Source organism: Bos mutus, chromosome 3 (assembly GCF_027580195.1).
Source record: "Bos mutus isolate GX-2022 chromosome 3, NWIPB_WYAK_1.1, whole genome shotgun sequence".
Classification (NCBI taxonomy): domain Eukaryota; kingdom Metazoa; phylum Chordata; class Mammalia; order Artiodactyla; family Bovidae; genus Bos; species Bos mutus.
The window spans coordinates 5164778-5187742 of NC_091619.1; the positions used below are offsets into that span (position 1 = coordinate 5164778).

At 38.5% G+C, this 22965-nt stretch overlaps 1 protein-coding gene and 1 pseudogene across 1 annotated transcript in view; both read left to right on the plus strand.

The window, feature by feature from the left end:
* ATF6 (activating transcription factor 6) overlaps positions 1-22965 on the plus strand; it is a 235559-nt gene that overhangs the window by 133445 nt on the left and 79149 nt on the right. The gene's annotated exons all lie outside the window — the stretch shown is intronic.
* On the plus strand, positions 4361-6857 carry LOC102272485 (proteasome activator complex subunit 3 pseudogene; annotated as a pseudogene).

Sequence of the window (22965 nt, forward strand, 5' to 3'; positions counted from 1 at the left end):
AATAATATAATTCTATTATATAATATAAATATATAAATTAAATATAAATAATATTACAAAAATAAAATTCAAATCAACAACATGGATTTATGTCATAGACTATGTTCTTGTGTAAGTTACTACTGATAAGTGAAGTACCGACTCTCATGGTGCAAGCGCTTTTCATTTTTAATTAAACATTTTCATATTATTAATTCCAATTAATTCTCCCACAGGTTTTCTCTATTTGAGCCACTAAAAAAACCTTTTGCTCTATTGGATTAACAGTTATTTGGGAGAAGGGAAAAATGGATAATCATACCTAATAGGCTCCTTTCTCAGAAGGAAATGGCAACCTACTCCACTATTCCCACCTGGCAAATCCCATGGACAGAGGAGCCTGGTGGGCTACAGTCCATGGGGTTGCAAGAGTCGGACACAACTTAGCAACTAAACCAACACCACTTAATAGGCTCCTCTCTCATCAATTAAGGTAGATATACTTGGTACCATCATAATCATAAAAATGTAATTGCTGGGCCCCAGATCACATGGCAGTTATAATATGATCCACAATATGCTTACATCAATTAATTTATCATCAAAATGAAGACACACAAATAATTATAGGGAACCAGTGGGCTTCAGTTTGAAAAATACTGAACTAGAAGATTACTTATCCGTCCAGTACATCATTTTTATTATTTTGGGCTGCACTGGGTCCTCGCTGCTGCATGCAGGCTTTCTGTGGTTGCGGTGGGCGGGGCCTGCCCCTTGTGGTGGTGCACGGGCTTCTCGCTGCAGGGGCTTCTCGTTGGGGAGCACAGGCCTCAGCGGTGGCAGCTCGCAGGCCTAGAACGTGGGCTCAGTAGTTGTGGTACACAGGCTTAGTTGCTTCGCAGCATGTGGAATCAATCCTTCTGGACCAGGGATCCAACGCATGTCCCCTGCATTGGCAGGCATATTCTTATCCTTTGTACCACCAGGGAAGTCCTTCAGTACATTACTGATCCAGGCAGTTTGTAAACAAGGAAGCTATCAGTGACTTGAATGGAGAGCCACTGGCCATAGCATCTTAAAAAGTCAAGAATCTAGGACCCGAAAATCAGTGGATTTTTGTTAAAATCAGTGATTTTTAAGGACCCTTGAAAGTAGACATCACTGTTTCCAAACTATCCCAATTATGTAATTTGTAAGATAAAAATAATGTGAAATTGCTGAAGATATGGCTTTTGCAAGAAGGGGTTCTATTTAGAAACAGAGTTTTCAGTCAAGGTAGCCAATAAACCTTTGTGCTTAACTTCACCCATGCTCTCTGTGATATGGACTCTAAATACTGATGATCTGAGAAATTCAAGCCATTAAAAAAAGATACTTATATTCAACTGTGTAGTACAATTAGTCATCACTGCTAAATAATAAGACAGTGAACGAGAAAATTATATCTTGTTTTGTTTGTCTAGAATACATAGTTCTACTCCTAAGAGTAAAGGGAGATTTTGGACTGTTGATAGACCCTCCTTCAATAATAGCTAACATTTATTGAACAATTACTATATTCCAGGCCCTCTGCTAAACTCTTTACATGTATTAACTAATTTAATCCTCAAAATAATTTTATAGATATTATTATAGATGAAGAAAATGAAGCACAGAGAGGTTAGATAACTTAGCCTGAGTCACAGTAAGTAGCAAAGCTTAAGATCTGAACATGACTAACTTCAAACTTTAACCACAATGCCTATATTGCCAACTTGACTTCCCTGGTGGCTCAGACAGTAAAGAATCTGCCTGAAATGCAGGAGACCCAGGTTTGATCCCTGGGTTGGGAAGATCCCCTGAAGAAGGGCATGGCAACCCATTCCAGTATTCTTGCCTGGAGAATTCCATGGACGGAGAAGCCTGGCAGGCGATAGTCCATGGGGTCGCAAAGAGACACGACTGAGTGACTTAACACATTCAATTTCTTTCACTTCATTTAAAGCCATGATCATGTTAGATGTGGAGACTTGATTCTGACAAAAAGGCACTGCAGACTGTTTATTTCTGTACCTTTACTTACAGCAGTCTAGGAAGAAGAATGAAGGAAGAGACATGATATATTTCCCAGGCCTAGAAATTGCTCACTTGGGGGTGTTCACACGTGGTAAATGAAACCATTTGGTCTAGATAACGTAAGATCCATTGCAACCCAGAGTTGAGGTTTTATAAAGACATAAATATTACCACCCACCAGAGTCTTACGATTATCTAGATATAGCCCCACTGATGATATTTCTTCTAACTTTCATAGACAGAAATCAGTGGGGGGGAAAAAAGCTTAGTTTGGAAGATTACATTCCAATCCATGTCGCACACTTACAGGTGTCTCCAATAGTTGATACAACAATAGTTGTTTAGTTTTGTAAGTGGAACTTAGCACCACAGAATCCCATCTTCACAGGGAAGTTTCAGATTTGGAAGATATTTAAAGGACAAATCAATCCATAGATCTGTTGGTATTTCTAAAAGACGAGCGGGGTGTCTGTTATTGGCATCAGTTCATGATGAACCCTACTGGGCTGTGAAGAAAGGAGAAACTGAACTGAACGAGACAACAGTCTATACAGCTGTCCCTAGCCTTCCTCCACCTGTTAGCACTTGGTGTTAATTTCATGGGTCAAATCAAGGCATGCAAGTGCATTAAATAATCTTTAAAACTGACTGCTGATGGTTGATGGCAGAAGAAGAATTAGGAGCTATTACTTTCCTACCAACTGCTACTTTCATTCACAAGACCAGAAAACATTACAAATAAATAAAATTCTTACATCACATCAGAAAAAAGAGCAGTTAAATCCCCCAAAGGATTTTATATTTTATCATTAGACAAGTAAAGAAAATAATTTCACATAAATGGCTACATTAATCACTTATAAACAGAAAGAAACTTCTCTCCTTTTTTAAAACAGCAACTGGAAGAGAGGGGATATATGTGTATGTGTGGCTGACTCACTTTGCTGTACAGCGGAAACTGACACAGCAGTGTAAGCAACTATGCTTCAGTTAAAAAGCAGCTAGAAATGTTTTCTCTTTGAAAACAAAATAACCATCTGTTAAACCATATATATTAATACCTTTGAGGATGTTATTAGTACAAAAAGGAATTTCCATGCTGGCCCTATTGTAATCTTTTATAGACAAAGTTATGAAGAAAATCAACATTTGGGAAATTGTGGTCATGTTTCAAGATCTGCTTTTTCTTTTCTATTTGACAGCTCTATCTAAATTCTCATAACTCGAATGTAAATATGTGTGTGTAAAAAATGTATGTATATTTAAATCACCTCTTGCTGCTGCTGCTGCTAAGTCGCTTCAGTCGTGTCCGACTCTGTGTGACCCCATAGATGGCAGTCCACCAGGCTCCACCGTCCCTGGGATTCTCCAGGCAAGAACACTGGAGCGGGTTGCCATTTACGTCTCCAATGCATGAAAGTGAAAAGTGAAAGTGAAGTCGCTCAGTCGTGTCAGACTCTTAGTGACCCCATAGGAGAGGTTTAATATAAGTATAAATAGAAATTATTTACCTAAGCCAAAAAAAAAAAACTTGCATAATATTGAATTCTGCTTTTTCTCATCTCGCCATATCTAAAACTATCACCATGTTAATTTTACTTTCTAAGACTTTCTTGATGCTTCTCTTCAACCCCATTACCACTCCCAATGAGGTATTTTTTTTCCATTTGGATTATGGTATCTTAGTGTTTTACATATGTAGTTGAAGCTGTGATGAGCTCCCCAGATCCCTCCTCAGAACTTAAGTTTTTATTTCCCAACTGCAAGAAGTCCTGCCGCCAAAGAGCCCTCTTCAGAACTCCCTTGACCCCATCTCAGGATAACTCTGAAGGGCATTACCCAGTTCCCCATGGGGTCCGTCAAGGCTCTGAGATTGCATTGAAGTCCAACTTCTCCCAGTTCTGTCTCTTCCTTTCCATAGGTGTTTATCTTAAGAACACTCCCTAATAAACTTCCAGTAAGCAACTTCTCTGCTTGCTAGGGACCCAACCTGTAACAACATATTTGTCTTGTTGATATTTTCCTTTTGGTTCTAGATATTCTGAAGTTCTAGTTAGCTAAAATCTTATTATGTCAAGATCATTTCATCAGGCATGTATTGAGCACCTGTAAAGGAAATAAATTAAAACTTGGCTCCTGTCCTGAAGGAGTTTACAGCCTTATCAAAGTGACAGTTACATTTGAAACTATACTATAGCATCTTTAGAATAATCCTTAAAAAAAAAAAAACCCTAAACTTCAATAATTTTAGAATAAAAGTGAGTGGCATGGATTTTACTCTGTGGGTTGCAAAGAAGAAAAGGAAAATATTTCAGGGAAAGGAAAATGAATATAAATAAATAGGGTGAGAGTTTAGAAGACTATCGAATTTGTCTTTATGATTCCAGAAAACTTTAAGGAAAAGGTAGTTTTTTTACTTTTTATTTTGAATTAAGTAGAAACTTACAGAGAATTTATAAGACTAATACTGATCTCTCATACAGTCTATACAGAGTCATCAATTTTTATCATTTCTCCACATGCTTCAGCATTCTCATTCTCTATACACATGCACACACTGACAAACATACACACTTTTTCTGAAGCATCTGAGAATAGGTAAATGCATCATACCACTTTATCCCTTAATATTGTAGTGTGTGCTTCCTAAAAACAAGGATATTAACCTCAGTAAGCACCATACACTTAGAATTCAGGAAATCTGTTACTTTAATCTACAGTCTAGATTTAACTGTGATTATTCACCAAAATGAATTTTTAGAAAAGTTCTGTAACTTAACATTTGCTATAAATTTAAACTAAAAATTATGTGAAGTAAGCCATAGAAGATCTCAGAAGTTTTCTAACTTGATTAAAAATATAATAGTGCACTCGCTTCTGACTTTTTATGTATGCTTAGTTGCTCAGTCGTGTCCGACTCTTTGCGACCCCGTGGGCTGTAGCCCACCAGGATCCTTTGTCCATGGAGCTTCTCCAGGCAAGAATACTGGAGTGGGTTGCCGTGCCCTCCTCCAGGGGATCCTCCCAACCCAGGGATCGAACCCGCATCTTCCCCATTGCGGGCAGATTCTTTACCGACTGAGTCACCAGGGAAGCCCTCTGACTTTCTAAGGGGAAAGCATGGATAGTCTCAGATTACATGTAAAGATGTGATTTAAAGCCCTTCATAAGTGAGACTTGCTCTTGGGAGCCCATTTCGTGAGGTGACTTTCAAAAGAGATTGTGTATTCTGGATCTAAGGACTGTGGATTTCCTTGACTTCCATCGTCACAGCTTAAGTTTAACGATGTTCTTTGGAACTGTCTTCCAGCCTGTAGGGGCCAGTAAATAGGGGATGGGCCGCCCAGATAACTAGATCCGGCTGGGCTCCCTCCCCACCTACACACATGTGGTCAGGGTGCCATCGGGAGTGGTCAGCGTGCGGCTCCGCTTCCACCGCGTGCCAGTCCGCAGAGACCCTGGGACGTCACTTCGGCCTAGCGGGCCCTGGTCTGTTGGGAGTTGGCGGTGGCGCCGGAAGCCCAAACCCGTATCTGCTCCAACATTCGACGCCCCTGGCGGTCATGGCTTCTCCACTGAAGCTAGAGCAGGACGTGCTGGGGAAAGTAGATTCATTCCGGGCCCGCATCGCCCAGGAGGCCGAGGATCTAGTGTCCACCTTCTTCCCTCAGAAGCTCTCGGAGCTAGATAGTCGCGTCCAGGAGCTCCGCCTGCAAGACTTGTCCAGAATCCGTTCAGTGCCAGCCCCAGAGAGCCTCATTGCCCCAGAAAGCCTCATCACCCCAGACACTGCGGGTGATGGGCCCAAGCGGGATCCGCCACCTCTGCAGACCCAGTCCTCCATCAAGGTACTAGCACTGCCTGGCGGCGAGGGACAGCTTCTGCGGAGCAACCAGCATCTGGTGGAGCTGATTGAGCGTGTAAAGCCTGAGATCGAGCTGCTGAGAGAGAAATGCAACACGGTGCGGATGTGGGTGCAGCTGCTCATTCCGAAGGTGGAAGACGGCAACAACTTCGGCGTGTCCATCCAGGAAGACACCGTGGACCAGCTGTGGACCGTGGAGAGCACAGCAGCCTCCTATCTACGCCGCTTCTCCACCTACTACAACACCAGGGCAAAGTTGGTATCAAAGATAGTGAAATATCCCCAGGTAGAAGATTATCGCCGCACTGTAGCGGAGGTCGACGAAAATGAGTACCTGAGTGTGCGCCAGATCCTGCTCCATTTACGGAACCAGTATGCCACTTTGCATGATGTAATCCTCAAGAATATCGAGAAGATCAAGACCCCGCGGAGCACCAACACTGACAACCTTTACTGAGGACCTTTCTCCACCCTACTTCCTTCAGGAGTTGGCTGAGCTGTTCAGAAGGCTGGTTATCTACAGGTGACGAAACAACTGGAAATGTGCGTTACTCTTTAGAGACTGTTTCGTAGCTTATCCTCATACTAAATCCTCTTGGTGTAATTTTTATTTGATTTTTCTTTGGGGAGAGAGAATGGGATCAAGCCATCTGGTTGAAGGTGGTAAGGCTGGTCAAGGAGAAAGGATGGCCATTTTAAAAACAGCTTTATAGATGAATGTTGGCTAAGGTTTCTTTTTTTATGGCATTGGTGATATCGAATGGTTTCAGGGGTTAATTAAAAAAAAGTTTTAAAGAAAGTTCAATGACGCTTTTCTTAAGGTTCTGCTCTGTTACTTTGTTCAAACCTCAGAAATGCTCCTTTTATACCATCTTTTGTTTTTTGCAAGAAAAAGAGTTTAAAGGGATGCGTTTAGGTCATTGTATGCTTTCAATTTAGCAAATTGAAATAAAAATCATTTTTTGATGGCCTGTGTGCTTATCTGAACTTTAATTTTCAGATGTGTAGTTTTCCTCCTCCTCAGCTGGACTCATACCTTTGGTATTTTTCAACTCTGATGTGTAAGAAAAATGAGCATATAAAGAGGGATAGATCTCAGTTGTTCTAAAGAAATGGGCATCTATACCTCCCTTAGACTGGAGAGAAATCTGTGAAAATGGCTTCCTGGCACAATCTTCTGCCACCTCAGCATCATCTATTTTCCTTTTACACACAGTTTAGAGTTTCTTCTGTATATCCATTTGTTTAAGTCCCTGCTAAGTCCTTCAAGCTTTATATCACATTTTTTGCCCTCAACTGATTTTCAACTCCTGTACCCTTTTGTCCCTTAAGATATTTCTTATTTCTTAAAAGTTTTCCTGTCAAATTATATGGGTCATTTTTAAAATCTAAAGCCTCTAAAATGTGACTGGGTTTTTTCCTCCTTCCTGCTTTTGCTGCCCAGTTTAGGGGAAACCATTGTCATCTCAGTAGTGATCTATATTGTTGGTGTATTTCAAGTCCAGCATTTTCAAATTTTATTTGCCGGTAAGGTAAATTACTATACCCTGAGTCACCTTATGCATCAGAGAATTTTTTGCAGTTATTGAATGATGAATCTTTCTTCCATGGTGGGTTTTTGTTTTTTGTTTTTTTTCAGAATTCTACTTTATCTGGTGATGAAGATACTTCAGCCAGCTGAAGTATATTTATTGAAAACTTTTTCAGTGGGACTTTACCGGTGGCTCAGACGGTAAAGCGTCTGCCTACAATGCGGGAGACCCAGGTTCAATCCCTAGGTTGGGAAGATCTCCTGGAGAAGGAAGTGGCAACCCACTCCAGTACTCTTGCCTGGAAATCCCATGGACGGAGGAACCTGGCAGGCTACAGTCCATGGAGTGGCAAAGAGTCAGACAGGACTGAGCTACCTCACTTTCACTTTCACTTTTTTTTTCAGTATTAGTATTATTTGAGGATCTTCGTCACTCAAAATCAGCATTTGTGGAAGTTATATAATACACAATTGGAAAAAGAGTGGGAGTTACTTTTGTTGCCTTTTTATATACAAGAATGAGATTATTCCCATGTACAATTGACAGCTTCATCTTTTTTTCCCATTCAGCTAAAAGTGCCCTGAATCCTCATGAGAGTTTTTTAAGACTACGCATAATAAGTTATGACCTTAATCTTTTAATGTATTTTAAGTAATACTTTCATGCAATAAATTATTCCTCAAATGAGTTTTTGGTAGGGAAATTATGAGGGATTAAATTTATTTTTGTGAAAAATGAGAATGTATTTCCCATTGGAAATTTTTCTCACATAATATAAGACCCTCTGAAACTAGGTAACTATCCAAGTGAGAGTCTAGAATCTATTATTAAAACTTGCTTGTGATTCTACTCCCTTCCCCCCTTTTTTTGCAATATCTTTCCTTACTATAAGTGAAACTACCTTCAGATCTTGCTTCAGATAGGATCAAAACATGATTATCTTCTCTTTTCATTGATCTTAATCATTCCTCCCTCACTCCCCCGTTTCCCCATTTAATGAATGAAATCACTTTTGAAGGAGACTTTTTTGTTTAGGAGTTTCTTTTCAACAATGCATTTTGGTTGCCAAGGGTGAAAACCAGCATGAACCTTTATCGTACAGACTTGACTCTAAAGGCTGCTATAAAAACATTTCCTATTTAACAGTAAGAATTGTTTAATGTGTAAAGCAGAGATGTTTTCTTTTGCATCTTTTTTAAAAAAGAAATATTTCTTATTTTGAATTATACCACATTTCTAGTGGGTGGTTTTGTTTTTCTAAGTGAATAGTGATGTTCATTACTTTTTTTTCTGGGGTAGTGTCAAAGTCTATGCAGGAAGAGCATGGTGATTTTGGGCACCTCTTCTTTTTCATTTTCCTTATCTTTTTCACTTGAAGGAGTAAAATAGCTGTTTCTTCCTGAGTGAAGTGAATTAGAGACATAATCACCTTTAAAAAATTTTTATTTATATTTATAACTATAACACATCCTTATAACTGAGCCCGTTTTACTAAAATATACATGAATATGTGTCTATATTAACCTATATAGATGAGAAAAAATTGTAAACTGGTTTAGTGGAAGCTTTATTTTCAAAGTAAACTTCTAAAAAATGATGCCCCAAGATAGAACAAGTTTATTCTTTCATTGAACTTCTGAAAAGCCTGCATCTTTCAAATTGGACCTTGTAAAAAACAAAAGATATTGCCTAATAGAAAGACTTCTGGTTGCATTTAACATTCTTCCTCAAGAGTTCTCTTTATTTCCCTTGTAAGGTATTAGATCTGATTCAGATTAAGTGCCAGGAATTCTACGTCAGTTGATGTCGTTTGACAGGCATGTAATTGCATGCCAGTGTGTAATCGACAGTGTAAGGAAGTCCAATTGTTGCTTGTTTTTCAACCATAGTTAATCATCTAAGGTTTAAAATACCTGTTCCATACATAATACTACCATCATCTTGCTTGTTTCTTATTCTTTTAAACTGTCATACCCTATGCCAGTTCAGTTCAGTTGCTTAGTCATGTCCAACTCTTTGCAACCCCATGGACTGCAGCACACCAGGCTTCCCTGTCCATCACCAGCTCTCACAGCTTGCTCAAACTCATGTCCATCGAGTCGGTGATGTCATCCAGCCATCTCATCCTCTGTCGTCCCCTTCTCCTCCTGCCTTCAGTCTTTCCCAGCATCAGTCTTTTCCAGTGAGTCAGTTCTTTGCATCAGGTGGCCAAAGTTTTGGAGTTTCAATTTCTTGATGCTGACTCTATGCGAGATTGAAATAAATTATCTCTAATACCCAAGCATGTCTTTTACTAAGAAAATATGCTTGTCCTTTTTAGTTCAGATTTCTGGTATTTGCATTTTTCTCCCTGTTCTAACACTATATCAAACAAATTTGGAGCTGGTGCCTACTTCTGCAAAAATCAAGCCCTTTATGATTTCTCCTTGCATATGGTTGCAAAAGCTTTTATTGTAATGAGCCTATTTCAGGACTGGTATCAAAGCATGGTAGCCAATATGTATCATTTGCTGTTAGTCTTAAAGCCTCTTTTAAATTCCTTTTAAAAAGAGCTGAATTGAAAGAGTGTGTGTTTCATATTTTGTTCTTAGGAAATGGTTTGAAAAACTCATTTGAAATTAATTTTAGTTTTAAATTCTTTTTATGATTCGTGAAAGCTTCTAACTCAGATTTGATTGGAAATTCTGAAATTGGTAGATCTGGTTTTTAGAACCGAGTGATATACCTTTCTTAAGCCATAAAACTGATATAGAAGAGACTCAAAGTTCTTAAGTTTTGGAGCATAGAAGTTTTTTTTTTTTAATTATCAAATTGTTTATAAATTCTTTGGTTATTAGAAGCAACTTTTTAAATTGTCTTAATGAGGTTTTCATATTTCTGCAGAACTCTTACCAAATAGCCTCAGCCATTAATAGATAACTGTGATCAATTTAAAATGTTTTTTCAGTTTCAAAAGGACTATCTCAATGCTCAGAAATTTGAAAAACAAACAGGGAGAAGTCATCTCTAGTCATCCACTAGTTTAATGAAATCATTGAAGCTTATGTGTGGGTTTCATTTATTTTAAGAAATACATCTTATATTATTGCAACAAAGATTATGTAAATTTCTATAGAAGATAAGCATTTATATTTAAATCAAGTTTTACTAATTAGAATTTCATTTGGCTGTTATCCCCCAGATTCAGATAGCAACAGATGAACCCCCTTTAATTTTGTCTTTCAAGGATTCCTAAGGCTCTGTTACCTAGCTGTGGCAATGATATGCAGCTAGGATAAGGGTTTTGACCACAATGTGGAAAATAGAGATCAAGTAGTGAGGAAGACGTGTGCCTAGGTTACTGTGGGAATGTCTAGATACTTACATTAGGATTTTACTCCGATTTTGATTTGAGGTTCCATAGTGGAATTAACCATTTTATTGTTTAGTGTTTATCCCATTCCCCCTCAAAAAACATTTTTATTACCTCTGTCAATATGTTCAAGAAAGCACTCATTGTCTTGTACTGATTAGATGAGTTGTTCCTTCTTACAGTGATTTGGTATGAGTAGGAGGGAATCCTACTTCCTTTGTCAACATTTAAACATTTCTGAAAGATGCTATTGTGCACTGACATCAAGGCATTTTTTTAAAAATTACTGATCTTTTTGAAAAAACAAAGGACTCAGTCAGTTACAGAAACAGGTGTTGGACCACCCTTGTTCTCTGAATTACAACACTGTAGTGCTAACACATAAGTATCTGCCCACCTGGAACTGAAATTGTCCATGGGAAATAAAATAGAAATGTCGAAGTTTCATGACTTATCTTTTCATCAACAGTCATAGGTGTTTAATATTAGATGATTATACATTTGTATGTGTTTTTTCTTTGCTTTCTTTTTTGTGATAAGTCTTTAAGTTTCTAAAGTTAGTTAGCAGAATCTTATCAGTGAAGCTTAGTGATCCTAGTCACTCAAATTTAAACTATTTCAATACTAAACTGAACTTAATGAATTCTCTCACATAGAGAACGTCGTGTCATTTTTCCTTGTGAAAAACTATCAGGAGCTAATGAACAGGAACTAAACCCGCCTGCAGAATTAAGTTCCTTTTATAACTTGTCCATTTATTTTAGCTTTGTTATTTAATCTCACTCTTAACAAAGTTTTGCAACATGACCTTGGAAACACTATTTGTTTCAGATAATACAGCATTTTGAAATTCTTGAATAAATATATAGCTTCCAGTTAAGGTTTTTGATGTACTTTTGCCTCCTTAATTTTACAGATGAAGAAATTTAGATTCAGAGAATTATATAACATCACACAACTTACGTGACAGAAGTCTAGAAGCCAAATCATCTTCCATTTCAGGCTAGTGCTTTATTCACTGCACTGTACTGCATCTTCATTTTCAATAAATGAGATTATAGTGTCTTAAAAGGGAGTTCTAGAAACGTGCAAACCAGTAGCCACAAATTAACATATCACTACGAAGTGGTGTATTACTTTATTATATGAAATTTAAGAGAAGTTGAAATGTTTCTAAACCAGAATGGGCTATAGTATTTTTACTAAAAGATTATATAAAGGTATCTAAATAATATCTAAATTTATATGGTATCCGTAACTTTATTTTGGTCATAGAAATGACCCTTACTAAGGAGTCAATACCCCCAGGAGTTTGAATACTCCCATTCCACTTCTCCTGAGGAGACATTCTAAACTATCAGCCATGCCATTTGTGGTGGTGGTGGTTTAGTCGCTAAGTCGTGTCCGACTCTTGCGACCCCATGGACTGTAGCCTGCCAGGCTCCTCTGTCCGTGGGATTCTCCAAGCAAGAACACTGGAGTGGGTTGCCATTTCCTTCTGCAGGGGATCTTCCTGACCCTGGAATCAAACCTGGGTCTCCTGCATTGCAGACAGATTCGTGTTGGAGGGAGGTGCTATTACAGCATTTGGAGATAGGTGGGGAGAAATATAGTACAAGATTTTATTTATTTCACTTTTGAATTTATGGGTTTAAAATATCTTACTGACCAAGTCACCTACCCTCCCATTGTTTACCACCAAAGAACTGCTAAGTGGAGTTGTTAAGGCCCTGTCCGTAATAACCTACAGAATAAAGGGGAAAGCAGAGGAGCGATAGGTTTTTGTTGGAGACGAAGGCTCAAAGGACCATTTCCCAAAAGAAGTTTATCCTCTAGAGCGTCACAGTGTTCGTTATAGTAGCCACTAATCTTCAACTCTAACTGGTCCTAATGGAGATGTGTTGTAAGAGCAAACTACACACCAGAGTTTGAAGACTAAGAACTTGAAGAAAAAAAGTAAAATAGCTCAATAATTTTTACACTGATTACATACAAATTGAATGATAGTATTTTTAATATGTTGGGTAAAGAAAATAGATTATTAAACTTAATTTCACCCATTTCTTTTTACTTTTTTATTACTAGAAAGTTTACATGTGACTTGCATATATGGTTCACAATATAGACCTTAGGCAACATGCTTAGAGCTAAGATTTCTAAGTTAATTGGGTTGAGTCTTGAAGCTGAACCAAAACCTTCTGTGGGGACATTATGGGGACATTACCTGAGGACACTGATTTGTCTTTTTTTCATAATGTATGGTAAAAGTGAATCAAGCCTTCTCAGAGTTCAACTTCATCTTGGAACTTGGAGTGCCTAAAGGGAGTGGATGGCCAGCATGCCACTTAAACATATCTTCTAAATATCTTATCTCTTATCCACACTTATGATGAGAGCCTAGAGTACTAGCCTTCTGTATTGCTAACTCAGGGTGATTCCGTATGCTTTAGAAACCTAATAGATGGTAAGGTTGACATCTTATTTTGAAGGTTGACTTTCCTAACAATTTTTACCTGGATGAAGGAATAATGTACTTATGGATACCTTCAGGCAAAGTCAGGCTCATCCTCAAGGAACAGCATTTGAACACTCAGTGAAATCTGGGAAATTCCACTGAATTCCTGTAATACTGTTTCTCTGTATTATTTTTATGTGTACACGTATAATACCTTCTTTAGGTAAGTTTCTTGAGAATAGTGAGGGACTTTTTTTAATTCACTCTTTATCCTTTTGGTGTTTTGCATATAATAAATTCATAAAGCATTTTGAATTTAACTGAGCCACAACTTGATCAAACTAAAGAAAATTGTTTTCTCATCAGACATACATTAATAGTAAGTGAGGTACTTTGTTACAACTGCACATGTTTGTGGATGTATACCCAGGAATATGTAACAATGAGAGACGTCTAAAAATCTGATCATAATTAAAGACCAATTTTAGGCTTCTAATTAAACGGTTTTTAATCACAATAATATAAATGTTTTAAAGTACTTCTGGCAATTCTCCTTCAATATTCCCAGTGATTTCATTAAGCCTATTCACCCTGCAACAGCTGCAAGTTATTCCAAACATCTGTACTGAATTCCCATGCTGTATAAGCCCATTTGAAAACAACTCTCTCACCCCATTAACGGCATCAGTAATTCTCTTATTACTTTTCTAACCAACAGTTATGAAGAAATTTGTATATCAAAGAGTGAAAAGTTTTTTTTTCAAAATTGATTCTCTATGGTCATGAACATAATGCTTTACCCTTCCAGATTTCTGATTTTAAAAAGTTAATTTCTTAAATACTTAAAGGTACATAGTTTATTAAATACTCAAGAAAGAATTCTCTTAGATTTTAAGTTTTATTTGCTAATATAAAGACTTAAAATATTCTGGTTAAAATTATTTCATAAATTTTAAACAGTTTAAAAAGTATGGTGAGGTCAAGACATCACTGTCTTATTCCTCAGCTTCTTTAATGTTAGTGAATGTTTTTGTCTGCTTCTTTCCTTCATTTTCTGCTGTGAGACAAGCACAAAATTATTGAACCCATTACCTATGTATTTCATAGCTTACTCCAATACTGCTTTAAGGCACCCGTCTGGAACTAAAGAAATTTGACAGACTAAGATGGTTGCTCTTCTGTAGAGGAGTAGTGAAAAAGACCATTTTATGAGCTTCATGAGCTGAGAGTTAATATTTTCAGTAAACCAATAAGTTGAATATAATCCTTTGTATTTAAATTTCAACTTATTGCATTGTATTATATTAAGTCCAAAAGACCACACAGTATGGTAGGAAGTTTAAATGTTACTTAAGAATCAAATTTCTGTTTATACTTTTAGAAAGAAGATTAAGAGTAATGACAACAAATGAAGTCAAAATAGCTTGATTAAAGGAAGCAAATAATTGTAGTTTATTAAAAGAATATCTCCTTAATCTTACAGTATGTGCTAATTTTTTGCTTTGCAAGTACATAAATTTATGTATTACCTGAGATATGCTCATTCTGTAAAAGTTTTATGTAAAATTAATGAACTTTAGCTCCATAAGAACATTTAAAAATTAAAACTAATGTTTGAAAAATGAGAACTTTCATAATTCCCATAGGAAAGACTATAAGAAATAATGTATCAGAAAGAAATATTACTCATTACTCATTTTTTAAGCTCTTTCATTTCTACCGCAGAAATCATTTAAATTTTTTCAAAAAGGTTTAACAACAGTCCTGCCTAGAAAATAAATTTGAGACTTTTAGTATTATTTCATGGTGATACTATTCTAAATATATGTTTAATCAGTAACTAGATTTACTGTGAAATTATTTCTGAAATTTTTAGCTACACTGTCAGATTAATGGCTAACTTATTTTCTTTTTTTAAATTTAATTTTTATTTTATTTTGAAGTATAGTTGATTTACAATGCTGATTTAGTTTCAGGTGTATAGCAAAGTGATTCAGTGATATGTACATTGTTTTTCAGATTCTCTTCCCATATAGGTTATTGGAGAATATTGAATAAAGTTCCCTGTCCCATACACTAGACTGGTCCTTGTTGATTATCTGTTTTATATGTAATAGTGTGTATGTGTTAATTTCAAACTGATCTCAGTAATTTCAAGAAGCAGTATTATTTCATTAAACAATCTAACTGTCTCTGTCCATTGATTAACCTATCCTGAGGATTTACTAATCTATTATTTTGTTCAGGTGTATGTGAAACTCTTTCTGTACATGTGCTTGAGTTCACAATAAGTATTAATGCATTTATTACCTTACATATGGCAATACATTTGCTGTATAACCCTGGTAACATTGTTATGATGTTTTAGTATAAAATTACTAGTAGAGAGACCACTATGTCAATCACCTGTACATTATTCCATCCTATTAAACAACAGAGATCCTTAACTGTCATAAAATAATTTTCTAGTTTGTCATACATTTGAGTGTAATTATAAGAAGTAATTTTTAAAGTCAGTCAGTCTTAAGTGACCAAGCATATTCTTTAGTCTCAACATTCCCCTCTACCCCTACCCCCAGTATACCCTCACCCCCAGTATATTTTAGGCAAGCCTGAATTTGGATTTCTACTCATAGTTTTGGCAGTCCTAATGAGTGTAGTGAACAAAGCTAGTGGAGGTGTTGGAATTCCAGTTAAGCTATTTCAAATTCTGAAGATGATGCTGTAAAAGTGTTGCACTCAATATGCCAGTAAATATGGAAAACTCAGCAGTGGCCACAGAACTGGAAAAGGTCAGTTTTTATTCCAATCCCAAAGAAAGGCAATGCCAAAGAATGCTCAAACTGCCGCACAATTGTACTCATCTCACACGCTAGTAAAGTCATGCTCAAAATTCTCCAAGCCAGGCTTCAGCAATACATGAACCATTAACTTCCAGATGTTCAAGCTGGCTTTAGAAAAGGCAGAGGAACCAGAGATCAAATTGGCAACATCCGCAGGATCATTGAAAAAGCAAGAGAGTTCCGGAAAAACATCTATTTCTGCTTTATTGACTATGCCGAAGCCTTTGACTGTGTGGATCACAATGAACTGTGGAAAATTGCTCAAGAGATGGGAATACCAGACCACTTGACCTGCCTCTTGAGAAATCTGTATGCAGGTCAGGAAGCAACAGTTAGAACTGTACATGGAACAACAGACTGGTTCTAGATAGGAAAAGGAGTACGTCAAGGTTGTATATTGTCACTCTGCTTATTTAACGGATATGTAGAGTACATCATGAGAAACGCTGGGCTTGAGGAAGCACAAGCTAGAATCAAGATTGCTGGGAGAAATATCAATAACCTCAGATATGTATTTGATACCACCCTTATGGCACAAAGTGAAGAGGAACTAAAAAGCCTCTTGATGAAAGTGAAAGAGGAGAGTGAAAAAGTTGGCTTAAAGCTCAACATTAAGAAAACTAAGATCATGGCATCTGGTCCCATCACTTCATAGGAAATAGATGGGGAAACAGTGGAAACAGTGTCAGACTTTATTTTAGGGGGCTCCAGAATCACTGCAGATGGTGACTGCAGCCATGAAATTAAAAGACACTTACTCCTTGGAAGGAAAGTTATGACCAACCTAGTTAGCATATTAAAAAGCAGAGACATTACTTTGCCGACAAAGGTCTGTCTAGTCAAGGCTATGGTTTTTCCTGTGGTCATGTATGGATGTGAGAGTTGGACTGTGAAGAAAGCTGAGTGCCAAAGAATTGATGGTTTTGAACTGTGGTGCTGGAGAAGATTCTTGAGAGTCCCTTGGACTGCAAGGAGATCCAACCAGTCCATCCTAAAGGAGACCAGTCCTGGGTGTTCATTGGAAGGACTGATGCTAAAGCTGAAACTCCAGTACTTTGGCCACCTCATGCGAAGAGTTGACTCATTAGAAAATACTCTGATGCTGGGAGGGATTGGGGGCAGGAGGAGAAGGGGACGACAGAGGATGAGATGGCTGGATGGCATCACTGACCCAATGCACATGAGTTCGGGTGAACTCCGGGAGTTGGTGATGGACAGGGAGGCCTGGTGTGCTGCGATTCATGGGGTCACAAAGAGTCGAATGCAACTGGGTGACTGAACTGAACTGAATGTGTGTAGCAGACAGCAGCTTTTTTAGATTTGAACTTGTTCTTGAATCACTTATGAGTAAATGAATGAATAGATAAATAAATGGCTAAAGTAGATACTCACCTAAAGTTTGGTGGTTTCAAACCACTGTTAGTCAATTCAGTTGCTCAGTCATGTCCGACTCTTTGCTACCCCATGAACTGCAGCATGCCAGGCCTCCCTGTCCATCACCAGCTCCCGGAGTCCGCCCAAACCCATGTCCATTGAGTCGGGGATGCCATCCAACCATCTCATCCTCTGTCATCCCCTTCTCCTCCTGCCCCAGTCTTTCCCAGCATCAGGGTCTTTTCCAGTGAGTCAGCTCTTCACATCAGATGGCCAAAGTATTGGAGTTTCAGCTTCAGCATCAGTCCTTCCAATGAACACCCAGGACTGATCTCCTTTAGGATGGACTGGTTGGATCTCCTTGCAGTCCAGAGGACTTTTTCAAGAGTCTTCTCCAATACCACAGTCAAAAGCATCAATTCTTCTGTGTTAAGCTTTCTTTATAGTCCAACTCTCACATCCATACATGACTACTGGAAAAACCATAGCCTTGACTAGACGAACCTTTGTTGGCAAAGTAATGTCTCTGCTTTTTAATATGATGTCTAGGTTGGTCATAACTTTCCTTCCAAGGAGTAAGCGTCTTTTAAATTCATGGCTGCAGTCACCATTTGCAGTGATTTTGGAGCCCAGAAAAATAAAGTCAGCCACTGTTTCCACTGATTCCCCATCTATTTGCCATGAAGTCAAGTTCAAACCACTGTACTGTAATTTTATTTTTAAAATTTTGATTTCATTTTCTAGAAAAGTTTTATATTCAGGGAGTTGTCATTCAGTTGTACTTTAATCATTCTGTGACTGCCCACAAATGAGTCATACATTTATTTCCTCTTTGTGAACAAAGAAAATCATTTAACAGTTCTCAGTTTTCTTCATGAACAAGGTATATCATGGTAGCTTTGAAATAGTAGATTCAAAGATTTATAGGACTGTCTTCACTACTCATAAAACATCTAAGAATAATTCCTAATATATAAGATTCAGTTCAGTTCAGTTCAGTCACTCAGTCATGTCCGACTCTTTGTGACCCCATGAATCTCAGCACACCAGGCGCCCGGAGTTCACTCAGACTCACGTCCATCTAGTCAGTGATGCCATCCAGCCATCTCATCCTCTGTCGTCCCCTTCTCCTCCTGCCCCCAATCCCTCCCAGCATCAGGGTCTTTTCCAGCAAGTCGGCTCTTTGCATCAAGTGGCCAAAGTATCGGAGCTTCACCTTCAGCATTAGTCCTTCCAGTGAACACCCAGGACTGATCTCCTTTAGGATTGACTGGTTTGATCTCCTTGCAGTCCAAGGGACTCTGAAGAGTTTTCTCCAACACCACAGTTTGAAAGCATCAATTTTTTGGCGCTCCATCTTCTTTATGGTCCAACTCTCGCATTTATATATAACTACTGGAAAAACCATAGCTTTGACTACATGGACTTTTGTTGGCAAAGTATTGTTTCTGCTTTTTAATATGCTGTCTAGGTTTGTCATAGCTTTTCTTCCAAGGAGCAAGTGCCTTTTAGTTTCATGGCTGCAGTCACCAGCTGAGGTGGTTTTGGAGCCCCAGAAAATAAAGTCTTTAACTATTTCCATTGTTTCCCCATCTATTTGCCATGAAGTGATAGGACTGGATACCATGATCTTAATTTTTTGAGTGTTGAGTTTTAAGCCAGCTTTTTTACTCTCCTTTTTCATCTTCATCAAGAGGCTCTTTAGTTCCTGTTTGCTTTCTGCCATAAGGGTGGTGTCATCTGCATATCTGAGGTTATTGATATTTCTCCTGGCAATCTTGATTCCATCTTGAGCTTCATCGAGCCTGACATTTTGCATGATGTACTCTGCATATAAGTTAAATAAGCAGAGTAAGTAGAAGTACATGAGAGGAGCTAATGTGGACTTAAGCTTGGGAATGAAAAGGGGGCATATTTCGTGCTGAAGGTAAGAACGAAGGAGTCCAAGATGATTTTAGATTTCTATTTGGATAACTAGATGGAAATTGATGAGTTAACAAAAGTAGAAAACCCAGGAGAAGATAAACTGTCATTTAAGAATACTGTTATAGATATTCCAGTGGAGATGGTTAGTGAAAAATTGTAAATATGGGTCTTCAGTTAATGTTTGGGAGGTTTGAGCCAGACATATACTTCAAGTCATGGGACTAGATGAGAATTGGGTTGAAAAAAGATTTGCCACTAAGAAACACCAATTGTTAATGTGGAATGTGGTGGAAGAGAAGGTAACAGTAACATTGGAGGAAAATGAGAACTAAGAGAATTTGAGGAGGGAAAGTTGCATGTCAAATACTGCGAGAGAAATCTAGCCTGAGGACTAAATAAAAGCAAGTGGCTTGGACAATTGGAATGTAATATTTTTGAGGACAGTTTCAATAGTGTGGTAGTGACAGAGTTAGTTTTCATTACTGTGGGCATCAAACGGAAGATGAGGAAGCCCATTGATTTATGACTCTGTTGTAGTTTATCTAAAATAATGCCATTGTTAACTTAATGTTTTTGAAAAATGTTAGGTCAGACATTAACTGGCAATGTCAAATATGTCAGAAATGGAATTGCAGCTCTGTCCTAGTAGTGTTTCTTAATTGTAAACAACAGAAACCTACTGTAAGTTAAAGCAGAAACTGCTGACATTAAGCAGAAAAGGAATTTATTGGAAGTCTATTTGGTAGTTCACAGATACCATGGAAGACTGGAGAATTCAGCTTAGAATATGGTGGGAACCAAAGGAAGCCACACAGCAAAGAACACAGCCATTGTCTCAGCTCAAGAAGTTGGGTTAGGATAACCCACCACTGGATACCCCACAGATTGCTAGCACTGCTGTCAGTGGCTGACTCTTCACTGCTATGAATAATCTGTATGTCTCTGAGTCTTTTTTCACTAATGCCTGAGCCTTTCAAATTTAAAAGGAGTATCTGATTGGCCAAGCTTATGTCACATGTCCATGCCCTAGTTGCCAAAGAGCTGGGAGAGAGGCTTCGTCTCCTAGCATCAGGCTTCAGTAGTTGAAGATATTTTCTGCACAAAAACCCACTCAGTGGTAATACCAACAAATAGAAAAGCTTTTGGGATGCAGGATAGCCATAACCACCAGCTAATACTATAAAAATTAAGTGCCAAGTCTTAAAGATTTAGGGAAACTAATTTGAAATTCACATGACTAAAATGAACAATACTTATTAAGCTTAGGAATGTAATCTATGGCTTGCCTTACAAATATTAAATATCAAGAGTATTAAATTAAAGACTTTTATCTCTCCTGCTTTGTACCTTATAGTATACGCCCTTCAGTGTCCTCTCTTTCCAGATATCTGGGCCCCTGTAACCTACACTGGGATTCATTATGGCAGCCTGGGCAAACCAAATGGAGGCAACACTGTTGAACCTAGTAGTAGGAGCACATGTCTAGGAATGAGATTAGTCTCAGCTAGACCTGATGCTAAAGCTGAAACTCCAGTACTTTGGCCACCTCATGTAAAGAATTGACTCATTGGAAAAGACTCTGATGCTAGGAAGAATTGGGGGCAGGAGGAGAAGGGGAGACAGAGGATGAGATGGCTGGATGGCATCACTGACTCAATGGACGTGAGTCTTAGTGAACTCCGGGAGTTGGTGATGGACAGGGAGGGCTGGCGTGCTGCGATTCATGGGGTCGCAAAGAGTCGGACACGACTGAGCGACTGAACTGAACTGAACTGAGACCTGAATGGATATAAGGAGTAGCTGTGACCCTTTGGACGGGGAGGGAGAAAAATACCACTTTGCAGAAGAGAAAATTGGGTTGAGGCTGGGGTGGGAAAGTGCTTTGGGCCACAGAGGAAGCTGAGTGGCTGGGCCAGGCCAGGAATTGGCGGGGGTAGGAGAATAACAGTGGAGGGAAGCAGAGAAAGGCAGATGTTGTACAGATAGTAGCTGCCCAGATTCTTCAAATGACTACGCCTGTGAGAAACTTTTTTTCTTGGTACTAGGATTTAACTTGATTTTTAAATGTGTTTCCTTGCCAGAAGACCATTATGAAGTCTGCCCACAGAAGAAAAGACCCTTTATCTATGTAATTCAAATAAAACTAGACATTTTTTTTCTTACCCTTTTAAAAGACTAATTTTGGCATAGTGGCACATCCAAAAGAAATGCAAATCCAAAACTTCAAAAACTTGATAAGTAATATAGCCTTTTAATGGAGTCTCTTGAAAAAACTGGAAAGGGAATATTAATAGACAGGAAAACATCCTCTTGCCTCCAACCACCACTCCCTGCCCCCAACACACAGTCACTGCGTTAGTCTCTCTTCTGTCACACAAAGCCCACAGCTCAGGCTAGCCCTCTTTACTCAATTCTTTTCTACCCTTCCAACTTCCAGACTTCTCCCCCTCTGCTAAACTAATACTTTTTAAAAAATGTAAGCCAGTGTAGCTTCTTCCAACTCTCGTCTCCACCTATAACCTCACCCCTCCCACACACACTATCAGCAGTGCTAAAAAAAAAAAAAATCCTTAGAAGAAGCACAGAGATAGGAGTAGAAGCTCTGAATACTTAAACCTCTGTTATTTCTCTCTCGCCATTTTTTTAAATTAAAAGAAGTGAAATACCAGAGTGTATTCCTTTCTTGGTTGAATTTATAGAGAGTATCTATGACAGTTGACACCAGTGTTTGTGAAAAAGAATGAGAGATCCCAATAGAAAAACCAAAATCCATGGGGACCAAATCATAAAAGAGCTTTCATTTCTAGGCTCAGGAATTTAGATCAGCTGTGTCTGTCACCCTCAGTTTCTTTTATTCAGCTGTGGAAAGTGGTTCTCCACTATGAGGTGGAACGGAATAAACTTAGACAGCTGTCACTGCCCCCTTTGTAATTTGCCTTGTCAAGTCCAGTCTTTCCTAAAATGTACTTTATGGATATTTTCCAGCCCCTCATATTTCTTTGTGTGAAACCAAGATCAAAATTGCTTTGGAAAGAAAAGGATCAAGATCTGTAGTGAAGAGTGGGGAAATATCCAAACACTGAGAATCATTCCAGGAGAATAGATTAAGTAGGACTCCTCTTCCACCGCAGAAGATTGTAGAGTCATAGATATGAAGGAATCAGCTAGAATCATATCCCTCCATGTTTCCTCCCCTGTTTACACACATAGAACATTTGAGACTACTCTTGTACAAGTCAAAGTGAAAGTCACTCAGTCGTGTCCAACTCTTTGCACCCCCATGGACTATAATTTCTCCAGGCCACAATACTGGACTGGATAGCCTTTCCCTTCTCCAGGGGATCTTCCCAACTGTGGATCGAACCCAGATCTCCCGCATTGTGGGCGGATTCTTTACTAGTTGAGCCACAAGGGAAGCCCAAGAATACTGGAGTGGGTAGCCCATCCCTTCCCCGGTGGATCTTCCTGACCCAGGAACCGAACCAGGGTCTCCTGCACTGCAGGCAGATTCTTTACCAACTGAGCTCCAGGGAAGCCCCAAACTGGGGAATGTGGGCATCGATCCCGCTACCACTCACATGCTA